The sequence below is a fragment of the Cyprinus carpio genome, chromosome A20 (genome assembly GCF_018340385.1).
Source record: "Cyprinus carpio isolate SPL01 chromosome A20, ASM1834038v1, whole genome shotgun sequence".
In the NCBI taxonomy this organism is placed as follows: Eukaryota; Metazoa; Chordata; class Actinopteri; order Cypriniformes; family Cyprinidae; genus Cyprinus; species Cyprinus carpio.
Window position 1 is genome coordinate 26,159,808 of NC_056591.1, and position 26,087 is coordinate 26,185,894.

The 26,087-nt window shown below is 33.5% G+C and overlaps 1 long non-coding RNA gene and 1 pseudogene across 2 annotated transcripts; one reads left to right on the forward strand and one right to left on the reverse strand.

Annotated features, from left to right (window-relative positions):
• Positions 1-25,346, reverse strand: part of LOC109064020 — a 53,573-nt pseudogene extending 28,227 nt beyond the window's left edge.
• On the forward strand, positions 635-2,584 carry LOC109069802. 2 transcript variants are annotated; one of them, XR_006162826.1, is made up of 4 exons: positions 635-1,314; positions 1,714-1,780; positions 1,907-2,021; positions 2,397-2,584. It is a non-coding gene; the product is annotated as an uncharacterized LOC109069802 (long non-coding RNA). The 2 variants fall into 2 exon arrangements; XR_006162825.1 differs by having other exon boundaries at positions 1,714-2,021.
• Positions 25,347-26,087: the final 741 nt, after the last annotated feature.

Consider the following 26,087-nt stretch of genomic DNA (forward strand, 5'->3'; position numbering starts at 1 on the left):
TATTGACACATGTCCACTTTAAAAACGTTGAAGCATTAAGACACAAAGTCAATCTATATTCAACAAAATTCAAGCCCCTTACTGCAGTGAAATCATTAGTCCTCGGTTGATGGGAACAAACAGCCACACTATGAATAAAGCTTTACAATGGGGTGCTATATATTTTTAATTTACAATAGGTGAGCAATGTGTGAAAGACTAGGAATTTATTCTGGGGCTCAACAGTTCAACTAAGGCTCTTGTAGCATAAACTTGAGCTTTAGTAAACTGGGGGTGAAGGAATTGTAGACATTAAAATGGTTGAAACATTTACACAACCGTGTAAACAAACATCGTAATTGTTTTTCTAGTCCTCTGTGCTTTAGATATCACTAAAGGTAATTTAATATATTTACCCAACCGGCACATGACCTACCTTCAACGTTGAAATATGATTGAAATAATGTCAGTTGTTGTTTCAACGTTGAAACAATGTTGAAATAACATTTAATGCTACATCATGGTTGAAAAAGGTTAACAAAAACACTTCTAAATCAACGTTGAATTTTTTACAAGATCTGTACGTTGAAATAACATAATGTTTTCAACAACATAAAACATAAATATAGATTTATGTTGTATGTTGTTGAAAACATTATGTTGACGTACAGATCTTGTAAAAAATTCAACGTTGATTTAGAAGTGTTTCTGCCTTTTAACGTATTATTATGATAATTAATTAGCATTTAATGATTTTTTGATCATAACAGCTCTTCAATGTATATGTTAAAATATAATTATTATGATTATTAACAATAATAGTTTCACCCTCAAGAGAGCAGTGCAGCAGAAACCTTTTGCCTTATGTGATTTTGTGTGAATTTACAATTTTGTCCGCTTGCCTAACATTGCATTATTACATTTGTATTCATACACTGTCATGTCATTTGAGCAATTAATTAAATAATAATACAGACTGCTAATTAAACTTAATACACAGTTATGTTAACTCGCGCAAACTATTGCTATTGTTATTGGTTGTTTCGCCGTTTTACCTAGAGCATGATTGGTTAATCTGTCTGTTTTAAAGGAAACTGTCCAATGAGAATGTGCGCGGCTCTGCGCGCCTATTTTAAATTTGAAAATATGTCCGTTAATCTCGGTCGGAGCAGCTGCTTTGCGTTGATTACTCGGTCAGACCTGGATTATTTTATATCTGCCTGTTGAATTCTTACATTTTGAGCGAATATTAGTTGATATGACAATGAAGATCAAAAGCTGGAATGTGAACAGAGGAGGGGGTCGTACGTGGTCTGTAAATACTGGCGATATCAGGTAAGAGAAACATTTTTCAGTCCTTAACAGTCTAACATTAACGTTTAGGGACACGGGTAACTTAACTGTCATCTTAACGTTACTGCAACCTCGTAAGATAAATAAGTTATCTCTGTGTGTGTTTTTGTACTGCTTCACTATTAGCGTAGCGATATTAGCATGTATTTCATGTGTTAGTACCATCTGACATTGCTGTGTTTTGTTGTTGGTAAGTTAACGTTATGTGTTTATGTTGTCAGCTAACGTTAGTTTAAAACTCAAACGCATGAGAGGTAAAAAAAGCGTGGGAATGTGTAAAGTGATAAAACCGTCATTTATTCTTTAGAAGTATGTTTACATAACCTCTTCAAACACTGATAACGATATTGAAAAGATATTTGTTTATTCTTTTTTTTTTAGATCAAGCTTTGTAATACGATTTTTATCGGGGGAGAACACCCAACAGAAAGACCCATGATTCACCAGCGTAAGTCAATTTTACCCACGTACTGTTCGAAAACCTACACTAGGATAGTATTAAGTATGATTTTCATAATGTTACTGATAGAAAGTCTGAGTAACTTTCTGTCCTTTTGTCTTTCTTCTGCTGAAGTGGCGCACTGAAAGGGGAGATTCATGTCACCTTCATCAGTCCTTTCTTTAATCACTGGACACCATTAAGGGAAAGACCCTCAGACGTGTTCATAATAGGATAAATGCTGCTGCAGGTAAAATTATTTGATGGGGTTAGGGTTATTTGATTTTGGTGTACCAATTGGCTTTTTTTTTTGTGTGCTTCCCTTGCTATGATACACATTTCTGATGGGATTGCCATGCTTTAAGTGTATGTTTACATTTTTAATCATGTAATAACTAATAATAACTAATAACTAGTAATAGAGCCAAAGTTTGTTCATGCTCAATTTTCATTCAAGTTCCAAACTGCAATTATTGTTAAGCGGCAACCTAATGGCTCTGCTCTGCCGATGCTGTGAGGGTAGGAGGCAAAGTTGCCATTGTGTGTAAATTGAAAACAAAACAATGTGGCCACTGTTGATGTGTAGGAATTTTTACAAGCATGATACATCTTATCTATTTTTCAGGACAAGGCCTGGTGAGAGCCACTACAGAGGATCATAGCCATTGTTGGAATTCTGAAAGGACGTGGGTGAATATCAATCTGCCAAATGAACATTCACATCTGTATATTAATACTGATTATATATGAACTTGTTTGTTTGTAACTGGAAAGAACTTAGCTTCTATTTTTTTTGACTGAAGGACTTGACCGTGTTTTTTAAGCCTATGTGCATTTTCTATTACCAGTACCTGCTCTGGCCGTGCTCCATTTTCCATTGCAGATCATACCCAGAGATAGTACCCCTCAATGCTGCTGGTCAGCATAGCAAGGCCACACACAACTGCCGCGACGTACTGTTCAATGCGACACACACACACCTGCGACCCACATACAGCTGTCTCTTGATTTAAGTTAAAACGTTTCAGAATTACTCGGAATGTAAAGACAGATACTTAAAGGTGCTCTAAGCGATGCCGGGAGTCATAACTTCTTGTTGACATTCGAATTGTTGTCAAACAAAACGGAGGCTAGCTAGACCCTCCTTCCTCCTCATCCATGCACTAAGCCCCCCAAACCCCACCCCCAAATCTTTCTTGTCGGTTATTGGCTGTAACAGTTTGTTATGTTTCGTGGTGCAGGTGTGCCCAGTTTGTTTTTCTTGTTGTTTGTGGAGCCTGTGGTGTCTAGAGAGACCGTGTTTTTTTACAGTGTGTTCAGGGGACAGGCAGCTAGCGGATAGTGAGGAGATGTTTGCAGGATGTGACAAAAGATGTTTTGGCCTAAAAAACGTGTGACATCACTTAGAGCACCTTTAATTAATATAACATTTAAATTTAACTAAAACAAATATCAAATACATGTCTAATACTTCATCAACGCGTCATACTCCTGGAAAAGACCCACATAAAGCGCACATTTTAAAATGATTAATATCCACATCACTGCTGTATTTTTCAGATGTCAGATCAAATTGAGGGGGAACAAGCCTGCATCCCAATGTGCACACTATCCATCCTAAATAGTATATAAGAAAATACAGTATATATTTTTTTTGTACGATAGTTGTTTTTATAGAACATCTCTGCAGTGAATGTTTTTGTTTAAATAATTACAAGGATATGAAGTAGATTATTATTTTAACGTTATTACATTGCATTTCTTTGTAGGCCTATATTTGATGGGTTTTTTTTATTCTGATGCGAGTGATGTACCGTTTTTACACACTTATCTCATTAAAAGGGGGAAAAGTCTGTCCATCTTCATTTCTGAAAATGTGTAACATTTGAGACTCCAGCTCGGTCACATTCATATTTCATTAATGTTAATTAAATAACTTGAAGTTCAGAAAGGAGTTAGAACTAACACTTGAGGTGTAGGAAACACTGGGACATGCCATTATGTACAGTAATAGTACGATTTGATTTGACATTTGAACTTAAATTGAAGTGTTCAAGCCATTAAAGGGTTAGTTCACCCAAAAATGAAAATTCTGTCAGTAATTACTCACCCTCATGTTGTTCCAACCCCGTAAGACCTTCGTTCATCTTCGGAACACAAATTAAGATATTTTTGATCAAATCTGAGAGCTGGATCACTCCACCATAGACTTCTATAGACGTTATAACTTGCTGGCCCAGAAAATGTATTAAATACATCATTAATATAGTCCAAGTGACTACATCTTAAGTTTATAAAGCGACAAGAATATTTGTTCAAAAAAAAAAAAAAAAAAAAGAACTTTATTCCACTATTCATTTCCTTCTCTCTGGGCCTCGAGTGTTTTCACGTAGTATCTTTCCTTGTGAAAACATTCGAGGCCCAGAGAGAAGGAAATGAATAGTGGAATAAAGTCGTTATTTTTTATTTTTTTACTTTTTGTGCACAAAAAGTATTCTCGTCACTTTATAAACTTAAGATTGAGCCACTGTAGTCACTTGGACTATATTAAAGATGGCTTTAATACATTTTCTGGGTCCAGCAAGTTATAACGTCTATAGAATTCTATGGTGGAGTGATCCAGCTCTCAGATTTGATCAAAAATATCTTAATTTGTGTTCCGAAGATGAACGAAGGTCTTACGGGGTTGGAACAACATGAGGGTGAGTAATTACTGACAGAATTTTCATTTTTGGGTTAACTAACCATTTAAACAAATTAAACAAAACATCTTCCCACCATGTATTTTTCCTCTTCCACGGTCGGTGATGCAGGGAGTCTTGTGATCGATTGTCAAGCCAGCCAATCACAATTTAGCAGCCTCATCTCTGATTGGCTGGAATTATGGCATATTTTAACGCTGGGTTGTGTCGCAGCAAGCGAGCCGTCTGCGCTTAGAGAGCACTCAGGGCTGGTATGAGAGGAGCAAGAAAGTGAAACTTTGCACATGCGAAAGAGAACATCTGCGCACATCCAAATATTTATTTTAAAAGCAAAATTGATTTTTGTACGCTCAAAATATTTTATTATCTGAGAGACAGATATTTCTCCGCAAAACTCGGTTCACAAACGTGCGAAATGCCCATTCGCATGCTCAAAATGTGATCTTGCGCACGCAGAATTGTGACCGAAATCTAACCCCATAAACTTTTTGGGCATTTATAGTTTTTCTGTTGTGAACATGAGCTACTCTCTCCCAAAGCCACAAACTAGAGAAGACTCAAACTGTGATGTTATCACGTGTAAAATCTGGAGCCGCTTGTTAAAGGAGAACTCCGGTCAATTTTAACATTGAGCTAATTTTTTTTGTAAATTTGGAGTGCTGTCAGTACAGAGAACAACGACAAAAATTGGTGTTGCCTACACTGTGTTATCCTCTTTTTAAAATTTGCACCCTGTTGACTTAAATGGGGCAAGTTTTAAACCTGCTTTTAGCCTCTTAACATCCTTGATGTGTCATTACAAGTGCCCAGCCATGTGAGTGATTCCTTTCAGAGTAAACACGGTGAATCTGAGTGCAGTAGATGTGAAAGATATGAATAAAAGTGATGTTAATTCAGCCAGCGCACATATTAGGGCTGGGCGATATATCTAACGATATGATCATGCGCATCTAGTCAGTAAATCCGGTTCCGTGATTATCGCTAAATCGCCATCACCTGCTTTCAAATGGAGCGGCATTTAATAGACAGAGCCGTAGTTCACTGACAAGCTACGCAATATCGCGTTGATTATCGAAGGCGATACATCTGGGATAATGAACGCGATATTGCTTGGCTTGTCAGTGATCTACGGCTCTGTCTATTAAATGCCGCTCCATTTGAAAGCAGGTGATGGCGATTTAGCGGTAATCAAGGAACCAGATTTACTGACTAGATGCGCATGATCATATCGTTAGATATATCGCCCAGCCCTAGCTCATACCTGTATTTACTTCCTGTCGAAGTACACAGAAGTCGATTGTCGAGTTCACGCGCGTGATCATAAGTAACTAAGCAACAGTGGAGAACTTGACAATTGACTACTGTGGACTTCGACCGAAAATAGGAAGTAAATACAGGTATGTGCTATGGCTGAATTAACATCACACTTTTATTCAAACTTTCACATCTACTGCAGTCAGATTCACTGTGTTCACTCTGAAAGGAATCACTCACATGACTTAACATTTTTCTTTCGAGGGGAAAATATACATCTCAAATGGGGATCTGCAATGAAAGGATGGGACATTGCTGTAAAATGTCAGAAAAATTTATGTATTTAGTGAAAAAGTTGTTGATGCAAATGCTCTTAACATAGACCTTCCGGTTTTTGTACATTCAAAACACCATATAACTAATACGGAATGTGTGGACATAAACTGGAATGTTGCTTGTAATTGCTGTCAAATAATGTTTATATTAAGTAAATCCCATGCACTAATAAGAAAAGTCTGTAGATATATTGGAGTTGCTTGTTATTACTGTCAAATTATGTTCATATAAAGTTGTTAGTCCCATGCACTTACAAGGAAGGTCTGTATATATATCGGAGTTGCTTATTATTACTGTGAAACAGTGGTTATATAAAGTAAACCCCATGCCGTAATGGAAAAAGTATGTTGTATATATTGGACAGTTGCTTGTAATTGCTATCAAATATTGTTTACATAAAATAAACATGTGTATTTTTACATATATTGGAGAATTGCTTGTAATTACTGTCCATTAATGTTTATATAAAGTGAACCCATACATTGAGTAAATGTCATGTTGATATATTGGAAAGTTGATTTTAATTAGTATAAAGCAATGTTTATATAAAGTATACCTCATACATTGATGGTAAAAGTATATAGATTTATTGGATAGTTGCCTTTAATCACTATAATATGTTGTTTAAAGTAAACCCTTGTACATTAATGGTACATTAATGTGTTTGTAATTACTGTCAAGTATTGGTTATATAAGGTAAACCCCCATATATTAATGGTAAACGTATGTAGATATATAGATATTTTGGGAAGTTGCTTATAATTACCATAATAAAAATGTTTTTATAAGGTAAAGCCCCATACATTAAAGGTACAAATATGTAGAAATATTGGAGGGTTGCTTGTAATTACTACAAATAATGTTTATATAAGGTAATCCCCTGTACGTAAATGGTTAAAGTGTGTAGAAATATTGGAGAGTTGCTTGTTATCACTGTCAAATAATATTTATATAAAGTAAACCCCCGTATTTAAATGGTACAAATATGCAGAAATATTGGAGAGTTACTTGTAATTACTGTCAAATAATATTTATATAAAGTAAACTACCGTATTTAAATGGCAATAGTATTTAGAAATATTGGAGAGTTACTTGTAATTACTGTCAAATAATGTTTTATATAAGTAAACTACCGTATTTAAATGGTAATAGTATTTAGAAATATTGGAGAGTTACTTGTAATTACTGTCAAATAATGTTTATATAAAGTAAACTACCGTATTTAAATGGTAATAGTATTTAGAAATATTGGAGAGTTACTTGTAATTACTGTCAAATAATGTTTATATAATTTAAACTACCATATTTAAATGGTAATAGTATTTAGAAATATTGGAGAGTTACTTGTAATTACTGTCAAATAATGTTTATATAAAGTAAACCCACGTATTTAAATGGTAAAAATATGTAGAAATATTGGAGAGTTGCTTGTTATTACCGTCAAATAATGTTTATATAAAGCAATAACAGTTAAAAATATGTTTTCCGAAACTTAATATCACAAGATCTTGTTTTTTTTTGTACAGGATAAAAAACCAATATTTAACAGGAATTTACTGTAAATATATTGAATAATGAAATAAAATAAAAGTTTAAATCGATCAATATACTGGTATTGGGCTTTAAATTAAGGTATCTGAAGGTATTTATACAACATTTTCTATGTGTTTTACATAGAAAAGTCTTTACTTTGACAAGGAGTTCTTGTAGAAGGATTGGATTATCTTAAAAATATATCAAATAATACTGTATTAATACAGAAGTCTTTGTTTTAATTATGTAATTTTAAGGTATTTCTGCAATATTTTTAAGTTTTTATACAGATTTATACATTCATTTAACATTCAACCGAGATTTTTTTTATGAGATTTTTTTTTCTTTCTACAGCAGTTTGACTGTAAAAATACAGAAAATGTTTACGGTAAATATCCGTTTTCAAAAAACAAAATTTTTCTGTAAAATAATTTAAGGTTGTTTACTGTAATTTGACGGTAAGTGGTTGGCAACTTTGCTGCCAGACTTTTTACCGTTATTTTACGATTTTTTTTTTACAGTGCAGCACTAAAATGCTGTCATACATAGTAATTCAAGAAAAAGATGTTAAAAATACTATTACTTCTGGTTCATTCTTTACAATGGACTTGGAAGATAAAGTAAACAAATTGCATTGTGGGATACTGTAGCATGCAATGCAGAAATTTGTACAATGTGCCCAGCATACAGTTCATATTTTATACAACAAGAATAGTTCAACATTGCAGATATGTACAATAATTGCACTATGTGAACTGGAACAGAACTGATTCAGTTTCCCTAAACGTGTTTGTGTTTCTGCACATTACTTCATGAGAATGTCAGTCATGTGTGAGCGTGAACACGTCATGTTCTCCTGAGACACACACTCATCTGTGCTCATCATGAATTCTATCACAATAGCTCAGTGTGGAGACTCACTGCTCCATTGTGTCGAGGTTAAACAGACGTTTGGCTGCAGTGTTTTGGCTCGTCGCATTTCTCCAGGTACCGATCATCGCAGGCCATTAGCTAAGCATGAATCTCCCGTCTGAGTATGCAGCTTCCAATAATGTGAAGATAAGTGTCCTACATTGTAATACACGAGAGCCAAAGATGTCAAGATTATCAGTAAAGAGGAACATGCGCTTCAGCAAATCATTAGATATGAACGGATGGATGATCAATAGCATGACCTTGGAGCTTTCCTCCAATAATTTGTGGTTTGGGACATTTCAGTGTTAAACCTTGCTGTGTAACTCATCAGCGGGTTTGTAAGTGAAAGTCATAAGTCTGATTTCTATGGAAGCCTGTTTCCCTCACAGAATCGGAAATAATGGTAACTGCAACTATTTATCTCACAATTCCAATCATACATTCTCGCAATTCAGTCTATATCTCAATTCTGAGTTTATATCCCGCAATTCTGCATTATTTCTTGCAGTTCTGAGTTAGTATCTGGCAATTCTGCATTTACTGTATATATCGCAATTCAAAGTTTTCATTTCGCAATGGAGAGTTTATATATATTCTGTTTATTTCTTGCCATTCTGCGTTTACATATCGCAATACTGAGTTTATATGTCAGAATTCTGTTTATTTCTCACAATTCTGTATTTATATCTCGCGATTCTGAGTTCATATCTCACAATTCTAGATTTATATGTCGCATTCTGCATTTATATAATCGCAATTCGAAGTTTTTATTTTGCAATTCTTATACTATAAATTCTGCGTTGATATCATCATTCTGAGTTTATACATTTTAATTAATACAATATCTATAATATCTATATCTATAATAGCTATATCTTGCAATTGTGTGTTTATATCTACATGGTGTCTCACAACTCTGACTTTTTTCTCTGAGTTTATAGCTAACATATTTTTGTGTTTCCATCACAGAACAAGAAATAAAAAAGGTAACTGCAACATTTTATCTCACAAATACAGACTTTTTTCTCATAATTGCAAGTTTACATGATAAGTGTCCTACACATTCACATTTTAATTCACGGAACGCTGAACGAGAGCAAATCAGACTTTTCTAAGAAATTATCTCTCTGTCTAAATTCTGTGTTTATCTCTCACAATTCTGAATTTATATAGGAAAAAGTCCGAATTGTGAGATGGAAAAAAGCTTCCATAGATCGCTTAGAAAATTGGAATCAAATGTCTTCTCAAAAGCTGGTTGATCTGAAGCATCATTCATGACAGACGAGTTACACATTAAAGTTCAACCAGTGAAGTTGAGTTGGATGAATATTGCTTGCCATCATGTTAGAATATAATGCAATTAACCTCTAATCCTGTAATCTTTCAAATGTATTTGCGTGTTGCGTAAGAGAGATCAGTAGATGGGACATCTGTTACAGACGCACGTGTGGACAGACACAAGCACTTTACAAAACCAAAAGGCTTACGGGGACAACAGAATTACATCTGGACAGATAATAGACTGATTTCACAGTGCTGGATGCTTAACAAATGTACTTACAAAACAACTGGAGCACAACAAGAACACACTTTTTGCCTATTTTTTTAATATGTTGGTCTACAAGTCTGCCTAGCCAAGGTTTCCATCATAAAAAAAAACTGAAATAATATACAAGTATCATACAATATACAAATTATAAAAATATAGATATGTTAAAGGAATATACAATATAAATATAGAAAAATGTATTTATTATTATTATTGCCATTTTTATTATTATTACTATTTTTATTTAATTTTGTACTATTTTATATTATATTTATATAATTATATATTATATAATAATAAGAATTCTAAATAAATGACTAAGAAGTGGCTCAGTGGTAGAGCATTGCATTAGCGGTGCAAAAGGGTCATGGGGTTCAGCCATTTTTATTCCCAGTTGGGGGGAACACACCTAGTCCATGGTATAGCGGTGCAAAAGGTCATGGGTTCAATTCCCAGGGAACACACAGCGTTGCTTTAGATATGCATCTGCTAAATGCATAAATGTGAATGTAATGAAGTACAAAGCTCAGGTTTAATGCAAAACGTGTGTGTGTCCAGTGAACTTTGAGTGTCATCAGCAGAAGAGGCCAGTGCAGAAAAATCAAATGGCTCAAGTGTGTAATGAACTGAATAATGAAGTAATGGAGCAGATGAAAGAGAGAAAGAGAAAAACTTGTCTTCATATGAGAATGACTCAGCTTAATTCACAAATAATCTAGAAATTATTCATATAATACAAGAATTACAGCCCAAAGTCAGAACGACACAAAGCTAAAAAATCCTTTTACCTTATGACTAATCACAGGTTTAGAGTGAATGTTTCACAATTTTGAAAGGTGCTTTGCACCACTTTTAACCAGTTATGAAGAGTTATAAAGCTCAGCTCCAGATCTGAAGCAATGCAGCGCTAGAATGTAACCAATCATAAATTAAACAACATTGCCTCATTAAATATTCATGAGCTGAGTACACGCACAAAAACTCACCTTAGTGACAAAGAAACAGTGAAACTTTTAACTCGAATCGATATGACATTATCATTAATAGATGATTTACGTAACAGCAAGTAACTTCTGGTATGAAACAAATGCTCAGCTTTCAAATTTTGTCATTTTTTAAAGGAATTTAAATAATAAATACAGTTGTGACAGATCACTGTAGTGCCTCAGTTCAAGCGGAACATGAACCAGTGTTAATTTCGTTAACGAAGACGACGACGAAAAATATTCGTTAACGAACATTTTTTCTGTGACGAAGACGAGACGTTGACGAGCAAAAAATAATATCTGATGACGAAATTATGACGAAATTTATGCCGCGTTTTCGTTAACTAGACGAGACTGGACTATAATGTTATTTGAGGACTACCAGACATTCAAAATGCATCCTATAGGCTTTTGTCTTTCAAAATGTGCGTCATTGGATTGCGATCAGATAAGGGGCGTTTGAATATCAGTATAGCAGCCGCAGTGGATGGATAGACTAAACGCGAACTAGCGATCTGAAACAATGGCCTCAGCACCCGAAGGGGTAGGGATGAGGTAACCAGACGGCCCGTTTTTCCCGGGAGTCACAATTCGTTGTCGATTAACTTAAAGTTAGTGAAGGCGGGATAGGCGAAATCATGCTGATAGAAGTGTTCTCTCTGTCGCGCGCGCGCACGCCCCACTTCCTCAGTTCTCATATACAGCGCACAATCAGTTCTCAGCGCTCAAATACACACACAGCAGTCCAAATGTTTATCGTGTAGAGTATCTCACGGAAATACAGTAGGTTATGGATTAGGTGAACGTGAACAGGTGGGTGAAAAGCTGAACGTGTGTCAGTATTTCATGCATGCCTTCCGTCTTAAAAGGACAGCATTCCAAATTAAATCTGTCATTAATGTTAACCAACAAAAGATGTTAATAAATGTATACATGTTAAGTAAAACCTACAGTATCTGAAAAATGAGTTTAATTTGTATCTCTATTGTATTTGTCTTATTGTGCTTCTTTAAACTATATATATATATATATATATATATATATATATTAAATTATAAATATATATATATACTATTTTGCTAAGTGGCTCCTTTTTCACTTAAAGAGAAAGTTCACCCAAAAATGAAAATTGTCATAATTTATTCAAGATTTTCCAAATTCAGTCCTTGATTCAAATTTCTCATAAGCTTTATTGATTTTGGTCTAAAGAGAGAAGAATTAATGATTATTTTAATTTGAAAACTACATATAAAATCGCTACCAAAATAAATTCTGGTAACTACAGTTTGGCTAAAACTATTGACTAAAAGTAGTGACTAAAAGTTGACTAAAATGCAATGACTTTTCGTCGACTAAAACTAGACTAAAACTATGAAAGACTCAAATGACTAAAATGTGACTAAGACTATTAAGCATTTTCGTCTCAAGACTAAGACTAAGACTAAATCAAAAACGCCTGCCAAAATTAACACTGACATGAACCGATCATCTTGTCTTCTTTACTACTAGCTACAGCACCAAATAAACATGACTAACATCAGAAGGTATGTTGTTTCAACCGCAGAAAGCTGTCATTTTTCAAGTGCAAATCCACCCATGTTAATCTACTCATTTCTAAATGTATTGACACTCATATTATGATCAGTTTTTTAGTTTTGAAGACGATTTTATAATGATTTAATTACAGTGCATTTTGTGCTTTTTTTTTTAACAGTATGTGTGTTCCCTGGGAATCAAACCCATGACCTTTTGTGCTGCTAACGCAATGCTCTACCACTGAGCCACAGGAATACTAAAAATAAACTATAATAAAATAATAATAATAAAATAAATCTTAGACTAAAATAAAAAAACATTGATACTAAGGTGTTTTTTATTTACAAGTTATTTTATTTAACAAAAAATATAATGCGTGCAATATGCATTGTATTGGACGAATAACCTGTGTTAGTGAGTAACTGTGTAGGATAGATCTATTTTCCTGCTCATCTGAACACATGCAAATGTTGCAAGACAGAACCAATCAATCACAGAGAGCGCTCACTCACTGCTGACTGTGCATTCAAACAGTGCTGCATTTCCCAAAATTATCATAAGAAAGCATTGATGCTTTTGGGAAACGCAGCCCAGAACAATGCTTATCGGAGGACAGAAAAAAACATATTATTTAGTTATTTCTCAATAAACAAATTGAAATTGTAGCCTATAGTTTGTGCAATTACATTTATTTAAATTAAATAAACGTTAAAAGTTCATATTGATCATGTTCTATTCTGTAATATTAATATAAATATTACACTGTCAGAAAAGGTTGCATTTTATGCATGCAACTGCCTGTCACTAGCAGTCCCTTATTAAAATGAACCATGGTTTTACTAAAGTGACCGTAGTTCAACTATAGTATTTGTAGATTTCCATGGTTACCACTACAGTAAACATATTTTAACCATGTGTAAATAAAAAATAACCTAATAAGTTGCAATTAAGGTGTACTGAATGTTAAAGTACGTATCATTACCCATTTTAAAAAAATTCATAAATTCAGTTTAGAAGTATTGTATCGGTATCGGTATCGGTATCGATATTGATATCGACAATACCGGCCTTTAAAAGTATCGGTATCATATCGAAAACAAAATAAGTAATATCGCTCATCCTTAATTTGCGGTTGAAAAACAATAGCTTTCTGCGACTCTGGTTTGGCGGACAAATTGGTGGATTCGGCATTGTGATTGGTCAGATTACCTGTCAATCAAACTCCCAGCGAATGGTGAATTGCATGAAAAGCAGGGTGCGTGCTGTAGTTGTCCAATCAAAATATTAACCTTTTAAACATGCAAATATAATGTTAATCCAGGGTTTACAAATGTACAAATATTCAAACACAGGATTATTAATTATCACCCTGGTAACATTTTACATAAATATATTAATTAAAAAATAAAAGTATTTAATGCATTAATTATGCTTTGTAATGCATCTTAAAATGTATCATTGTATGACCTTATTAATAACTGTAACCACAGTTATAATACATTACAAAACTAAATCTGTTAATTACTACACCTTTGAAAAGCATAAATTTAAAACACAACAAACAACCAATTTCAGATGTAACTGAATGTGAATCTGCAAATATTATAATTAATTTTAACTTTGGTTGCATTTAAAGTAATAAAAAATATAAAATATATAATAAAATAATGTAAAAGTTATATGTAAAAATATAACATAAAACATGTAATAAAATAAAATCAATATATGCAATATAATTTATATTTTTAACAAATAGTAATATATACAATATATAAATAATATAAATATACATCATAATATAATAATATACATAATAACAATAACATCATAATATACATAATAAAAATCATATATATAAAGTAAGTGATTATATACACTCAAACACTGCCTCTGCACACTTAAAAGTGAAAATTAATATAAGTATACATTAGTATAAAATATAAATAAGTATGATTAGAGTTATTTTCAACATATAACACTTTCAGCACACTAAAAGGCTCTTCCAAGAAGTTTTGTCGCTAAATTAATCCCCAAATTTATCAGCTAAACTCACTAATGGACTCTTCCAGACCCATCCCAAGTAGAAATAAGACATAAATGCACATAATCTGTGTGCAGACTGAAATGACTGTGGCAGGACGTCCGATCGGTGGGGGTTAAAGGACACACGGCTGGTGGACGCTGAGCTCAGAGTGATGATTGGAGATTTTGTGATGCTGACTCACGGTGTTTCACATGAAGACTCAAAACAGAAACACTGACTCGTCCCGCACTTCAGCACTGCCAAACGTCCTGGATCTGAACACAACTAACCTGCCCTAACAACCATCCTCAGTGTCACAACAAACACTCTGCTTTCCTCAGCCAAAAAAATGATAACAACTTTTTAAGCCAAAAAGCAGCTAGTTAAATGTGCCAAGTATCCTGAGCCCAGACTTACATAACCCAGAGTGAACATCCCCCACAGAGAAATTACATCATTTCAACACTGAATACTGTATACACAGACGTTTCTGCACACAGAACGAATAAAGACTTATTACACGGCTCATATGTATCACTTCTCACACACTTTCTTATTACACAAGAAACTTTCTTCAAATTTCATTTCCCCCTCTTTAAAATGTTGCATCAGTATCAATTTTACAACCAGTTAATGTGTATCATGGCAAACCTAATGCATATATGTAATGTAAAATGTATATTGTATAATAACAATATGATATATATGGAATATATTTTTTAATTATAAATTTATGAATATATTATTTTTATATATATTTTTTCTCTCTCTCTTTAAATATATATATATATACACACACACACACATTTAAAAATAATATAATATATAAATATTATTTAAAAATATACTGTGGCAAGCTTATTATATTATATTATATTATATTATATTATATTATATTATATTATATTATATTATATTATATTATAGTTGTGTTTATAATAATATAAGACACACACATTAGCCTATATACAACGTTAAGGGAACGTACAAACAAACATAACAGGTGTGTGTGTGTGTGTGTGTGTGTGTGTATTATATAATATATTCGACACAGCGTCAAAATGGCATAATAGGAACACTTTAATATGGATATATGGTTTTAACAAACTTTTCAAACGTTTTAGTAATAATAAATGCTTGATTGTTAGTTAGAGCAGGTATTTTCACCTGTTTTTGAAAAGGTGCTAACAAACAGAACTGTATTTTAGGAGGTAAATATAGCGAAAGTATGGAAGCCCATACTTTATTATTTTATTACATGCGATTGCGAGTTATAAAGTCAAAATTGAGAGTTATAAAGTCAGAATTGCGAGTTAAATAGTCTGTCTATAACTCGAATTCTGATTTTTTTCTTAGAATTGTGTGATATCAATTTGCAATTCTGACTTTATAACTCACAATTCTGACTCTTTTTTTTAATTGCAAGATATAACCTCGCCATTGGGAGTTTTTATCTAGCAATTGCGAATTTATATCTCGCAATTCTGACTTTATTTTTTTTTTCACAGTTGGGGTTTACATCATGCAATTCTTCTCAGAATTGCGAGTTATAAAGTAAGAATTGCGAGTTATAAAGTCAGAATTGTGAGAATAAAAAGACACAATTACCTTGTTTTATTTTTTATTTAGTGGCAGAAATGGGCTTCCATACAAAAGTCACAAAAAAAATTGTAGATAAACTGTCGTTTAACTAACCATGCTAGGTGCAATGAAATACAGTTTGCTCTGCAAGAGACAAACACTGACAGATTGCACAATGAAAATGACCATTATATTTACATTTGATCATTTGAGAGTAATAGTATAATTCATACGCTGCTCACAACACCCTAGAAACATGCTAGCAACCACATACACGACCACGACAACAATGCTAGCATTTTAACGTGGGCAAATACCACCCACAGGAATCCAATAGATAGTAAAGCTGTATTGTCATATAGCTTTCATAAAACAAGAAAATGAAGATGAAGAAGAGAAAGACAGGATGTCATCACTGTTTGCCCAACATGCTGAAGAAGAAGAGAAGGAAAGAGTCAAGCGTAATCTTCAGAGATTACAAGTTTCCCAGTGTGTAATCTTGTCGACTGGCATGAGGCAACTCAGATGGAAAAGTTAAAGGGGTCACGCTTCCTTTTTTATTACTTTGTACTGTTCTCTGAGGGCCACTTATAATGTTAGCAAGATTGTAAATAAAAAAAAAACATAATTGGGAAGTAACAGGCTATTTTCTGTCCTGTTTTGATCCCCTTGTCAGAACGCTCTGTTTGAACAGACTTGACGGATTGTAGACTCAGAAGTAAACACCCACTGTTATGATTCATGTTGGGATCAGAAGGAAGGCGATGCAAAGACTATGTTTTTCCACAGATTGTTGTCTTCAGAGCATCTTTATCGTTTCATTTCTCCATAGACCTGCGTTTGCCTCTCGTTATTTACACTACATGCGCAAATCGGTGGGCGAAGCTAAACAGACAGTGATGTAGAATTTGTGGGCGGAGCTAAACAGGCAGTGATGAAGAATCTATGAGCGGAGCTAAACAGACAGTGATGTAGAATCTGTGGGCGGAGCTAAACAGACAGTGATGTAGAATCTGTGAGCGGAGCTAAACAGGCAGTGATGTAGAATCTGTGGCGGTGCTATACAGGCAGTGATGTAGAATCTGTGGCGGTGCTATACAGGCAGTGATGTAGAATTGGTGGGCGTTGCTAAACAGGCAGTGATGTAGAATCTGTGGGCGGGGCTAAACAGGCAGAGATGTAGAATTAGTGGGCGGGGCTAAACAGGCAGTGATGTAGAATCTGTGAGCGGAGCTAAACAGGCAGAGATGTAGAATCTGTGGGCGGAGCTAAACAGGCAGTGATGTAGAATCTGTGGGCGGAGCTAAACAGGCAGTGATGTAGAATCTGTGAGCGGGGCTAAACAGGCAGAGATGTAGAATTAGTGGGCGGGGCTAAACAGGCAGAGATGTAGAATTAGTGGGCGGGGCTAAACAGGCAGTGATGTAGAAGCAGGCATTGATCTTCTTCTGCGGAGGCAGCGTTTAGCCACACTGTTACAATGACCTCTTGTATGTCAAAAGATCAATTTGGATTCTCAGTTCATGACCTCTTTAATGGTAAGAGACGAGGTGAGAAAGACAAACCGAGAGCTGCCAATGTGAAGGTGTACCATCGCTGGAGTTTCACAGATAAAACTTTTTACATCAACAGTCATGTTGACTGAAAGGAAAGTCCTGAGTGTACGGGATTTACTTGAAGCCAGCTTTTCCTGTTTCCCTTCGCTGGATGATCAAACACTCAGAAAAGTCTTAAAACAGCGAAAATTTAAATAATAAAAAGAGCTGACTTGGAGCTCACATACATGAACCGTAAGTCTTGAATAAAATATGGCTTTAGCTCTAATCCAAAACCTAGTGGGCTGCACTATTATGATTATTATTGCATTATGTTGTTATCTTAGAAACATCCTAAAGGCCAAAATATCGCTGTCTCACATGAATCATTCACTGTCTGATACGGTTACCCAGTTAAGGAACAGTTATCTGGTCTTTACTAATGTTCTCAAAACATATTTAATTATTGCTCATGGAGCCTTTTATTTCTGGATGTTTTCAAACATTAAACATTTATATTTTTTCATTCAGAAATAACATTACATTAATGTTTGCATGTTCCCTTAATTTTCTTACAAAAAAAAAAGTTTTAAAACATTTAAAAAACTGACATTTTGAACGTTCAGAAAACATTCAGAAATAACATTTTAAATGTTAGCGAAAGTTATCAGGTCTTTAATAATTTTCTTAAAACGTTAGCAAAAAGAAATTGTATTTATACATCATTAATGGAATATTTATTTCTGTAACATTTGAATTGTTTTTTAAAATTCTACTACTTGATTCAGAACATTCAAACATTCAAAAGTAATGTTCAGTAATGTTTAAAAAAAAAGGTTTTATAACTTAAAAAAAAAACTGGAATGTTTGGAATGTTCAGAGAACATTTAAAAGTAACAATACTTAATTGTTTGCAAAATTAAAAATGGAATGTTCCCTTAATGTTCACATAACACAAAAAAAGGAAAACATTTTCAAAACATTTAAAAAACTGAAAGTTTTTAATGTTCAGAGAACATTAAAATATATCTTTTTCATAAATTTATGGGAACATGAGCAAAACGCTCTTAGAAAATATTTTTGTCAGATGAGTATGTTTTAAATAAAAACCTTATTTTAAAGTGTTACCAATTAATTTAGCATAAAAACTTTTTTACAATAAGGTTCATTATTTAATTACTTTAGTTAACATAAACTAAGCATGAACAATACTTCTACAGTATTTATTAATCTTATTTAATGTTCATTTCAAAATTTACCAATGCATTATTAAAATCAAAAGTTGTGCTTGTTAACATTAGTTAATGCACTGTGAATTAACATGAATCAACAATGAACTAATACATTAACTAACATTAACTAATGGAACCTTATTGTAACGTGTTACCAATTAATTGTTTAAATCTGAAGGAATGTGTCACATTTAAACTACTAACACAGGTGAAATGACTTCAAATCTCCAAAAATCTGTTTATTCCACAGTCATAAGAAGGAGCAACATCAAACACCTCAGTTCAGAGTTTCTCTTTAAATTATGTCTGAGACTCGAAACTTATGAAGCCGAACAAACAGAACATCCATGGCTAAAAATAGATTTTCATTTGCGTTCGAGAGAATTTAATGAGAACAACCGCAGTCAGAATAACAGCCGTAAGTCCGGGACTGAGTGCACTAGGAAGAACACGAGTGTCAGGCCTTTCTCTCTGGACCAAAGCTGATTAAAACTTCCACAAGTGAACAGCCAAGTCACATTAAACCTTCGCTTAAATCTCACTGGAGTTACAAAAAACAGCCTGGCATGGAGTTCAAATCTCCTTAAAGCTCTTAGTGCACACTTTAATGCACTTCTGTGAGGTTTCCCATCTGCTGATTAACCAAAAACACATGATAATTCCTAGTGGGTCGTTAGTGGCGTCTCAATGAACCGAAATATAATTCTCAGCGCTCTACTGGCACATCAGACCATGAGCACATCACAAGCCTCCAATATCATATTCAGATACTGTGGTATTCACAAGGTACTTCAAAGAACATCATGGTATGATCATGGTAGTGTCATTGTGCTGAAGAGTTTGTCCGGACGGTTCATTTATCTGCCGCGGATGGCTTTGCAAGCGATGCACAGAACGCAAAGCATTTGTGGAGAGATGCTCATCTCACCTGGCTCTGTGCAGTTCTTCACCTCCGTCGCATTATCAGGCGTGGAGGACATCAGCCGTCGACCCCAGTGATCATGTGATTCCATGTGCCACTCCTCCACAATCATACCATGACCTGCAAAAACCAAACACTGGTCAAATCACTAGACAAAAAAATCATGGGTTTGGAACATAAATAATGACAGAATTATCGATGATCAAATGAGTGAAACATCACTTTAAAGAGCTAATTTTAGACTATCATTCTACAAAATGAGCTATTATAAAATTTTACTTTTTTTAAAAGCACAATGATTATTTTTATCTTATATTTTGGGGTTACACAGTCACAATAAGCAACAATGATATGTTTGATTATGATATTAAAAACTGCAATATTTTGGGAATTCTTTGAGGATATTTTAATGTGGTAATAAATAATGTAAATTAATATCTAAAAATGAATAGTTTTACATGCGCTAACATTAAATGTTATTTATATTATACATGGCCTTCAATTCACCTCACATTAAATATGAACCATATTGAATACAACTATTAAATATTGTTAAATATAATCATTGCAAATAATTTATTAAATAAATATCTTAAATGAATATTTGTACATGTATTAATGTTAAATATAATTCATATAATTTCAAATATTAACCATTAATAAAAATATTCAATTAAATTATTGCAACTACATTATTAAATGAAAAATTCATATTTGTACATATTAACATTAAATATAATTCATATTATTTTAAATATAACCCATAAATGAGTAATAAATGAGTCGTAAATTATCTAAAATTTTTAAAATGAACATAATATTAAATTGATCTCTTAAAATTAATACTTTTACATGTATTAACATTAACATTAGCCATATTTAAATATTAACCATAAATAAATATAAACATTAAATATTATTTCTGCTACCATCAGCATAGAATCAAACACTAATTAATTCAGCACTCAGACTACTTTATACAAGCCTAGAGCGCGGTTAAATCTCATTAGCTTCAAAAAATACAAAATTGGAGCAATAAAGCAGACGACTTTAGTCTTTAGTGTGCTCAGCTTTATCGTAAATGTATCATTTTTTTAGTGAATGCCTGAGCAGCGCCGGCGGCGTTTGCTCCACTGCAGGTGTTTGCTGCAATCACAGGGTGTCAATTAAAGTAAACCGGCCTAAATGTGGTCCAAACGACCTTCCTAAAATGCTGATGAGACTCTCATAGAGCACATGAGCAGCTCCAGGCCAGATTTCTCAAAGAGCTTCAGAACAAGCGTGTAAATAAAAGGAAGAGATTTTCATTTTCCCTGAGTTGTTTCCTGAGTGTTTGGGAAATTACACTGAGATCACACTTTAAAGACTTTTTAGTCTATAATTAAGAAAGACTGGGGAAAAAAATATAATTAACGTGGAAAACCAGGGAGAGAGGAGAGTGACAGTTTTGCATTTTTTTTTTCTCCTGAAGCTACAGATGAAGAGGAGGAAAACAGGATTTGGCTGATTAGAAAGGGAGGGCTGAGTATATTCCCTCCGTCTTTGATCTTTCTTTCCTAAACCATTATGAGAAAAGCAATGAGTCTGACATTCACAACCCCCCCAAACACATGCTTTCAAGTTACTGTCATGAGCAGACGGTAGAGAAATGAGCCGTTTCTGATAACAGATTTGCTATTGTCTGGACGCTATCAGTGCAGAATAATCTTTTAAGCTTCTTGTTTTTATTGTAATTAATGCCTTTGTATTCAGTTCAGAAGGCTTGAATTTAATTGGAGAATTACATTTGGGTTTGAGATATGACACCTCAAATCAAGCCGCTTGTTTTTTCTCGTCTAGAAGATCAAACTTTTCACTTGGTAGATGACAGACATGCAGAAAAATCCTACAGACTTGCTTTAGACTTGAGAGATTCGAAGAGTTTTGCATGCACATCTGGAAATTGTTTATGAATTTTTAAACAGATTCAAAAGGCTGCTATAAAAGAATAAATCTTGCATGAAATCTGAACAGTTGTGCATCTGTGAACAAATAACAGTACATGCTGTATGACACAGTGTTATTTTAGTGTATGGCTGTAAAAATATTAGTAGCAAGTCATTTCAACTTATGTTTTTACATTACTTCGACTCATCAAAATAACTTTGAGCAATTTAAACTTTTTTTTAAAAAAGTCATATGAAATTAAATTTTATATACATAGCAAGCAGTCAAATTATTTGGAATTTATAAACAGGAATTGATTGTTTTGTTGCTTTCATTGTTACTTTAATATCGTGATGTTAAAATCCAAATTAATGACAAAAAAAAAATGATGATACATTTCAATCTCTCTTTTCTGTCCTGACATACAAACACTGCGAAAAAAAAAAAAAAATCAAAGTAGTAAATATAACAATTATTGGGGGTACATTTAGCAAGAAAATACTATTTCTATAAAATACTATTTTTTTATGTCTTTCATCTTCAAAATTTAGATTCTGTGTGTTACTTGCTGTTTCATTGTAATTATTTGCAAAATTTACTAGTAATTTCTGTGTGAAAAGAGTTTGTTTTATTTCATTATCAGTGCTCATCTGTGACTTTGCATTTTAGTTTTTATTTTTATGTTTTTCTTTTTCATTTTTATTTGAATTAAAGTTTGTTTTTTGTCATTTTTAAAACTGTTTAAAATATCTCAATTTTAATTATTTTACTACATCAAGTTAAACTAATTTAAAATAAGAAATGTCTCAGCAGCTACAGTAGCTGAAATAAAAAAATTATATATTTTATTTGATTTCAGTTAACAAATTATTATATTGTGTGTGTGTGTGTGTGTGTGTGTGTGTGTGTGTGTGTGTGTGTGTGTGTGTGTGTGTGTGTGTGTGTGTGTGTTTTAGATTTAGTTAACAATAACAACCCTGTCATAAACAAATATAAACTGGCAAATTCTTGCTGTTTCCTCTTTGTTCTAAAAAAATATATAAATTGGACAAATTCCAATGAAAATGTAATAATAAGCTATTAAGCTAATAAAAATAAAGCTATTATGACCTCTAATCATTTAAACCTTTCTTTAAAATCATATGGGGGATATTCTACTCTATTCTATGTGTGCATGTAAGATGCATGACATGACAGTTAAACCCATAAAGCATCATGAGCTTTGATCAGTTCAGTGATATGTATGTTATGTTCAGTTCATAACATGATCTGAGCTCAATGGTTCATGATACCAGAGGAATATGACTTTCATTTGCCCCAGAGGAATGAGAGAGCACTTTTCACACATGTGTGTGAATATAAGAGAAATATCAAGAGAGTATTGTGTTTTAGTGTGTGAATGTGTGTGTATAAGAGACAAAATATAGTGTCCATCTCATACTGCGGCATATGAGATAGAGCACACACACACACACACACACACACACACACAAAACCTTGTGAGCTGACTACCTACACATATGATGTGCACACATGCAGTCTAGATGGGCAGCTCACTAGGTTTGAAAACACAGCCCTAGTGAAGCCACCTGTATCTAGATGTGTCTGCCTCTATTATAGCTCATAGCACACAAATGTTAATACATATACAAAAATGTGGAGGGCAAACATTTATGATTAAGATCCACATAAACAGGATAATGCTACTAATGAATTTTATAGAACTAATTGTATGTAGATCATTGACCCTGAAACATCCACAACTGTTCATATGTCTACACAAAGATGCACATTTCTATATTTCATTCTTGTATTTAAAGACAGCTGTCCATTTCATATTCTTCATAATTTGTGTATAATGTCATTCCAAGAATGTATTGAAGTATGTGTGCAAGACTGCAAATGAAATTTATAACATAATTTGGAAATAATGGTATCAAATCATTTTAGACATTTTCAGTATAAACTCAGATTCATTAACATTTCTAACTAAAATAAAATATATTAACAAATATAGTATATTTATAATTAATACATTAAAATATGTTTATATTTTAGATTAAGTAATAACTTGTTTTTTATAGTTAATTCTTGGAGGTTGCTGATCTAATTAATTATACTCATTTATAAATTCAATTAGTAATGCTGTAAGGAATGTATTTGAGAGGGACCAACAAAATAAAAAAAATAGGAATATGTTTATAGACAAACACTTTTAAGATAAATATAGAATCCCTTTAATAGTTTAATTTAAAATGAATATTAAATAAGGAATTTAAGTATCCCAGTGCTGGCTCTGTATGTAAGAGCGACAAACAAAAGGAACAAAACAGGAATATATTTATTGACTAACACTTTTAAGATAAATTATAACTGCAGTTCAGTTCAATTTCAAATAAATTTCAGTTCAATTTAGAATAAATATTAAAAAAGAGAATTCAAAAATTCCATTACTGGTTTTAATGATCATATAAATTCAGTTAGTAATGCTGTAAAAGATGTATGCATTGTAAACTGGACAAACAAAACGAAAAAAAAAAAAGAATATGTTTATTGTTAAGATAGCTATATAACTGCATTACAAGTTAAAGTTAATTTATAATGAATATTAAAAGGGGAATTTAAGAATCTAATTTCTGGCTCTAATGTACGACAGAAATTCCATTGTTTTTTTGGCTAAACTGTCAATCAAAAGCTATTTTTGACACTGAACACTTCTAATACTAATATTCCCATTTATGAATCTCACCGAACTCATTGTTTCTGTTTCTTTTATTTGCATGAACTGTCCATTTCTTGTAACGTCTGTGTCACCTGGAAAGTCAAATTCCCTCCTCTACCTGTCCACATCTGAGGGCTTTGACTGACACCCAGAAGCCGGTTCTGCTCGGACTCACCTGTCCTGGTCAGGATGGTCGACATGCCCCACGCCACGAGCAGAACACTGCAGACCAAACACACCTGCGCCAGCAGCATCTCCCTCCTCTTACGCACTTTGAACATTTTGGCGATGATGGATTTCTTGGAGACCGTCGTCATGGTGCGGTCCTGATGCTGCTCCTGATCCGCGCTGGTCATCGTCGCGGCTTCAATGAGCGCCGAAACGCGCGATGCGCAACCGGAGAGTGAGCACGATCAGAGGTCTGGATCCAGATACAGAAGCGCAGAATCCCAGCCTTCACCGTTCCAGATCCCTGCTCTCATCAGATTCCTCCCCGCCGCATTGCAACAACGCTGGAAACGTTAAATTCCCGCATGCACGCATCCTGCGGCGCCGCGTGCGTCTACCGTGAAGCGCGCGCGTGTGAATAACATCGGTCTCAGGTGATGTCCTTCGGTCCCTCTGCTTGCGAAAGCATTCCCGCTCTTCCCATCTGGATCGTCGGGAACTTTGCACTCCTCTGATGTCCACCGGAGACACGTGACGTTCTGCGATCCGGTGCTTTGACGGCGATCCAGCTGAAGCGACGCGTCACCGGCACCTACAGAGAGAGTGAAAGCATTTCACATGAGCACTGACATGTTATCATGTGCAGGCATACTTTCATTAATGGTGATATTCCTGAATTTTAACTCTGCATGAATATGCATATATAAATGTAAATTATTATTATAGAAATCTGATTAGAAAGTTCCAAAATATGTTTATAATACTAATTCAAAGTTGTTAGTTTTGTGTTTAATATTCCTGAATATATAGTTACAACAGTAAAGTATAATTTACAAAAGAGCAGTAAACCCAAACATATAATAGCTTTGAATATGAATACATTTATAAATAAATCCTAAAATATACAGTTGTACATTTCTGCATGAAAATTTACAAATAACACTGCCGTTCAAAAGTTTATTTTTTTTATTATTATTTTATTTCTTTTTTAAGAAATTGATACTTTTATTTAGCAAGAACACATTAAATTATTCAAAAGTGACATTAAAGACATTTATGCTCTAAAACATTTCCATGTCAAATAAATGCTTATTGTTCTAAATCGTTCTTGTCTTTTTTCTATTCAACAAAGAATCTTGAAAAAAAAATGTATCATGGTTTCCACAAAAATATGAAGCAGCACAACTGTTGTCAACATTGATAATAATAATAATAATAATAATTGTGTTTCTTGAGCAGCAAATCGGCAAACTGGAATGATTCCTTAAGGATCATGTGACACTGAAGACTGGAGTAATGATGCTGAAAATTCAGCTTTGATCACAGAAATAAATTACATTTTAAAACCTTTTAAAATAGAAAACAGTTATTTTAAATTGAAATAATATTTCACAAT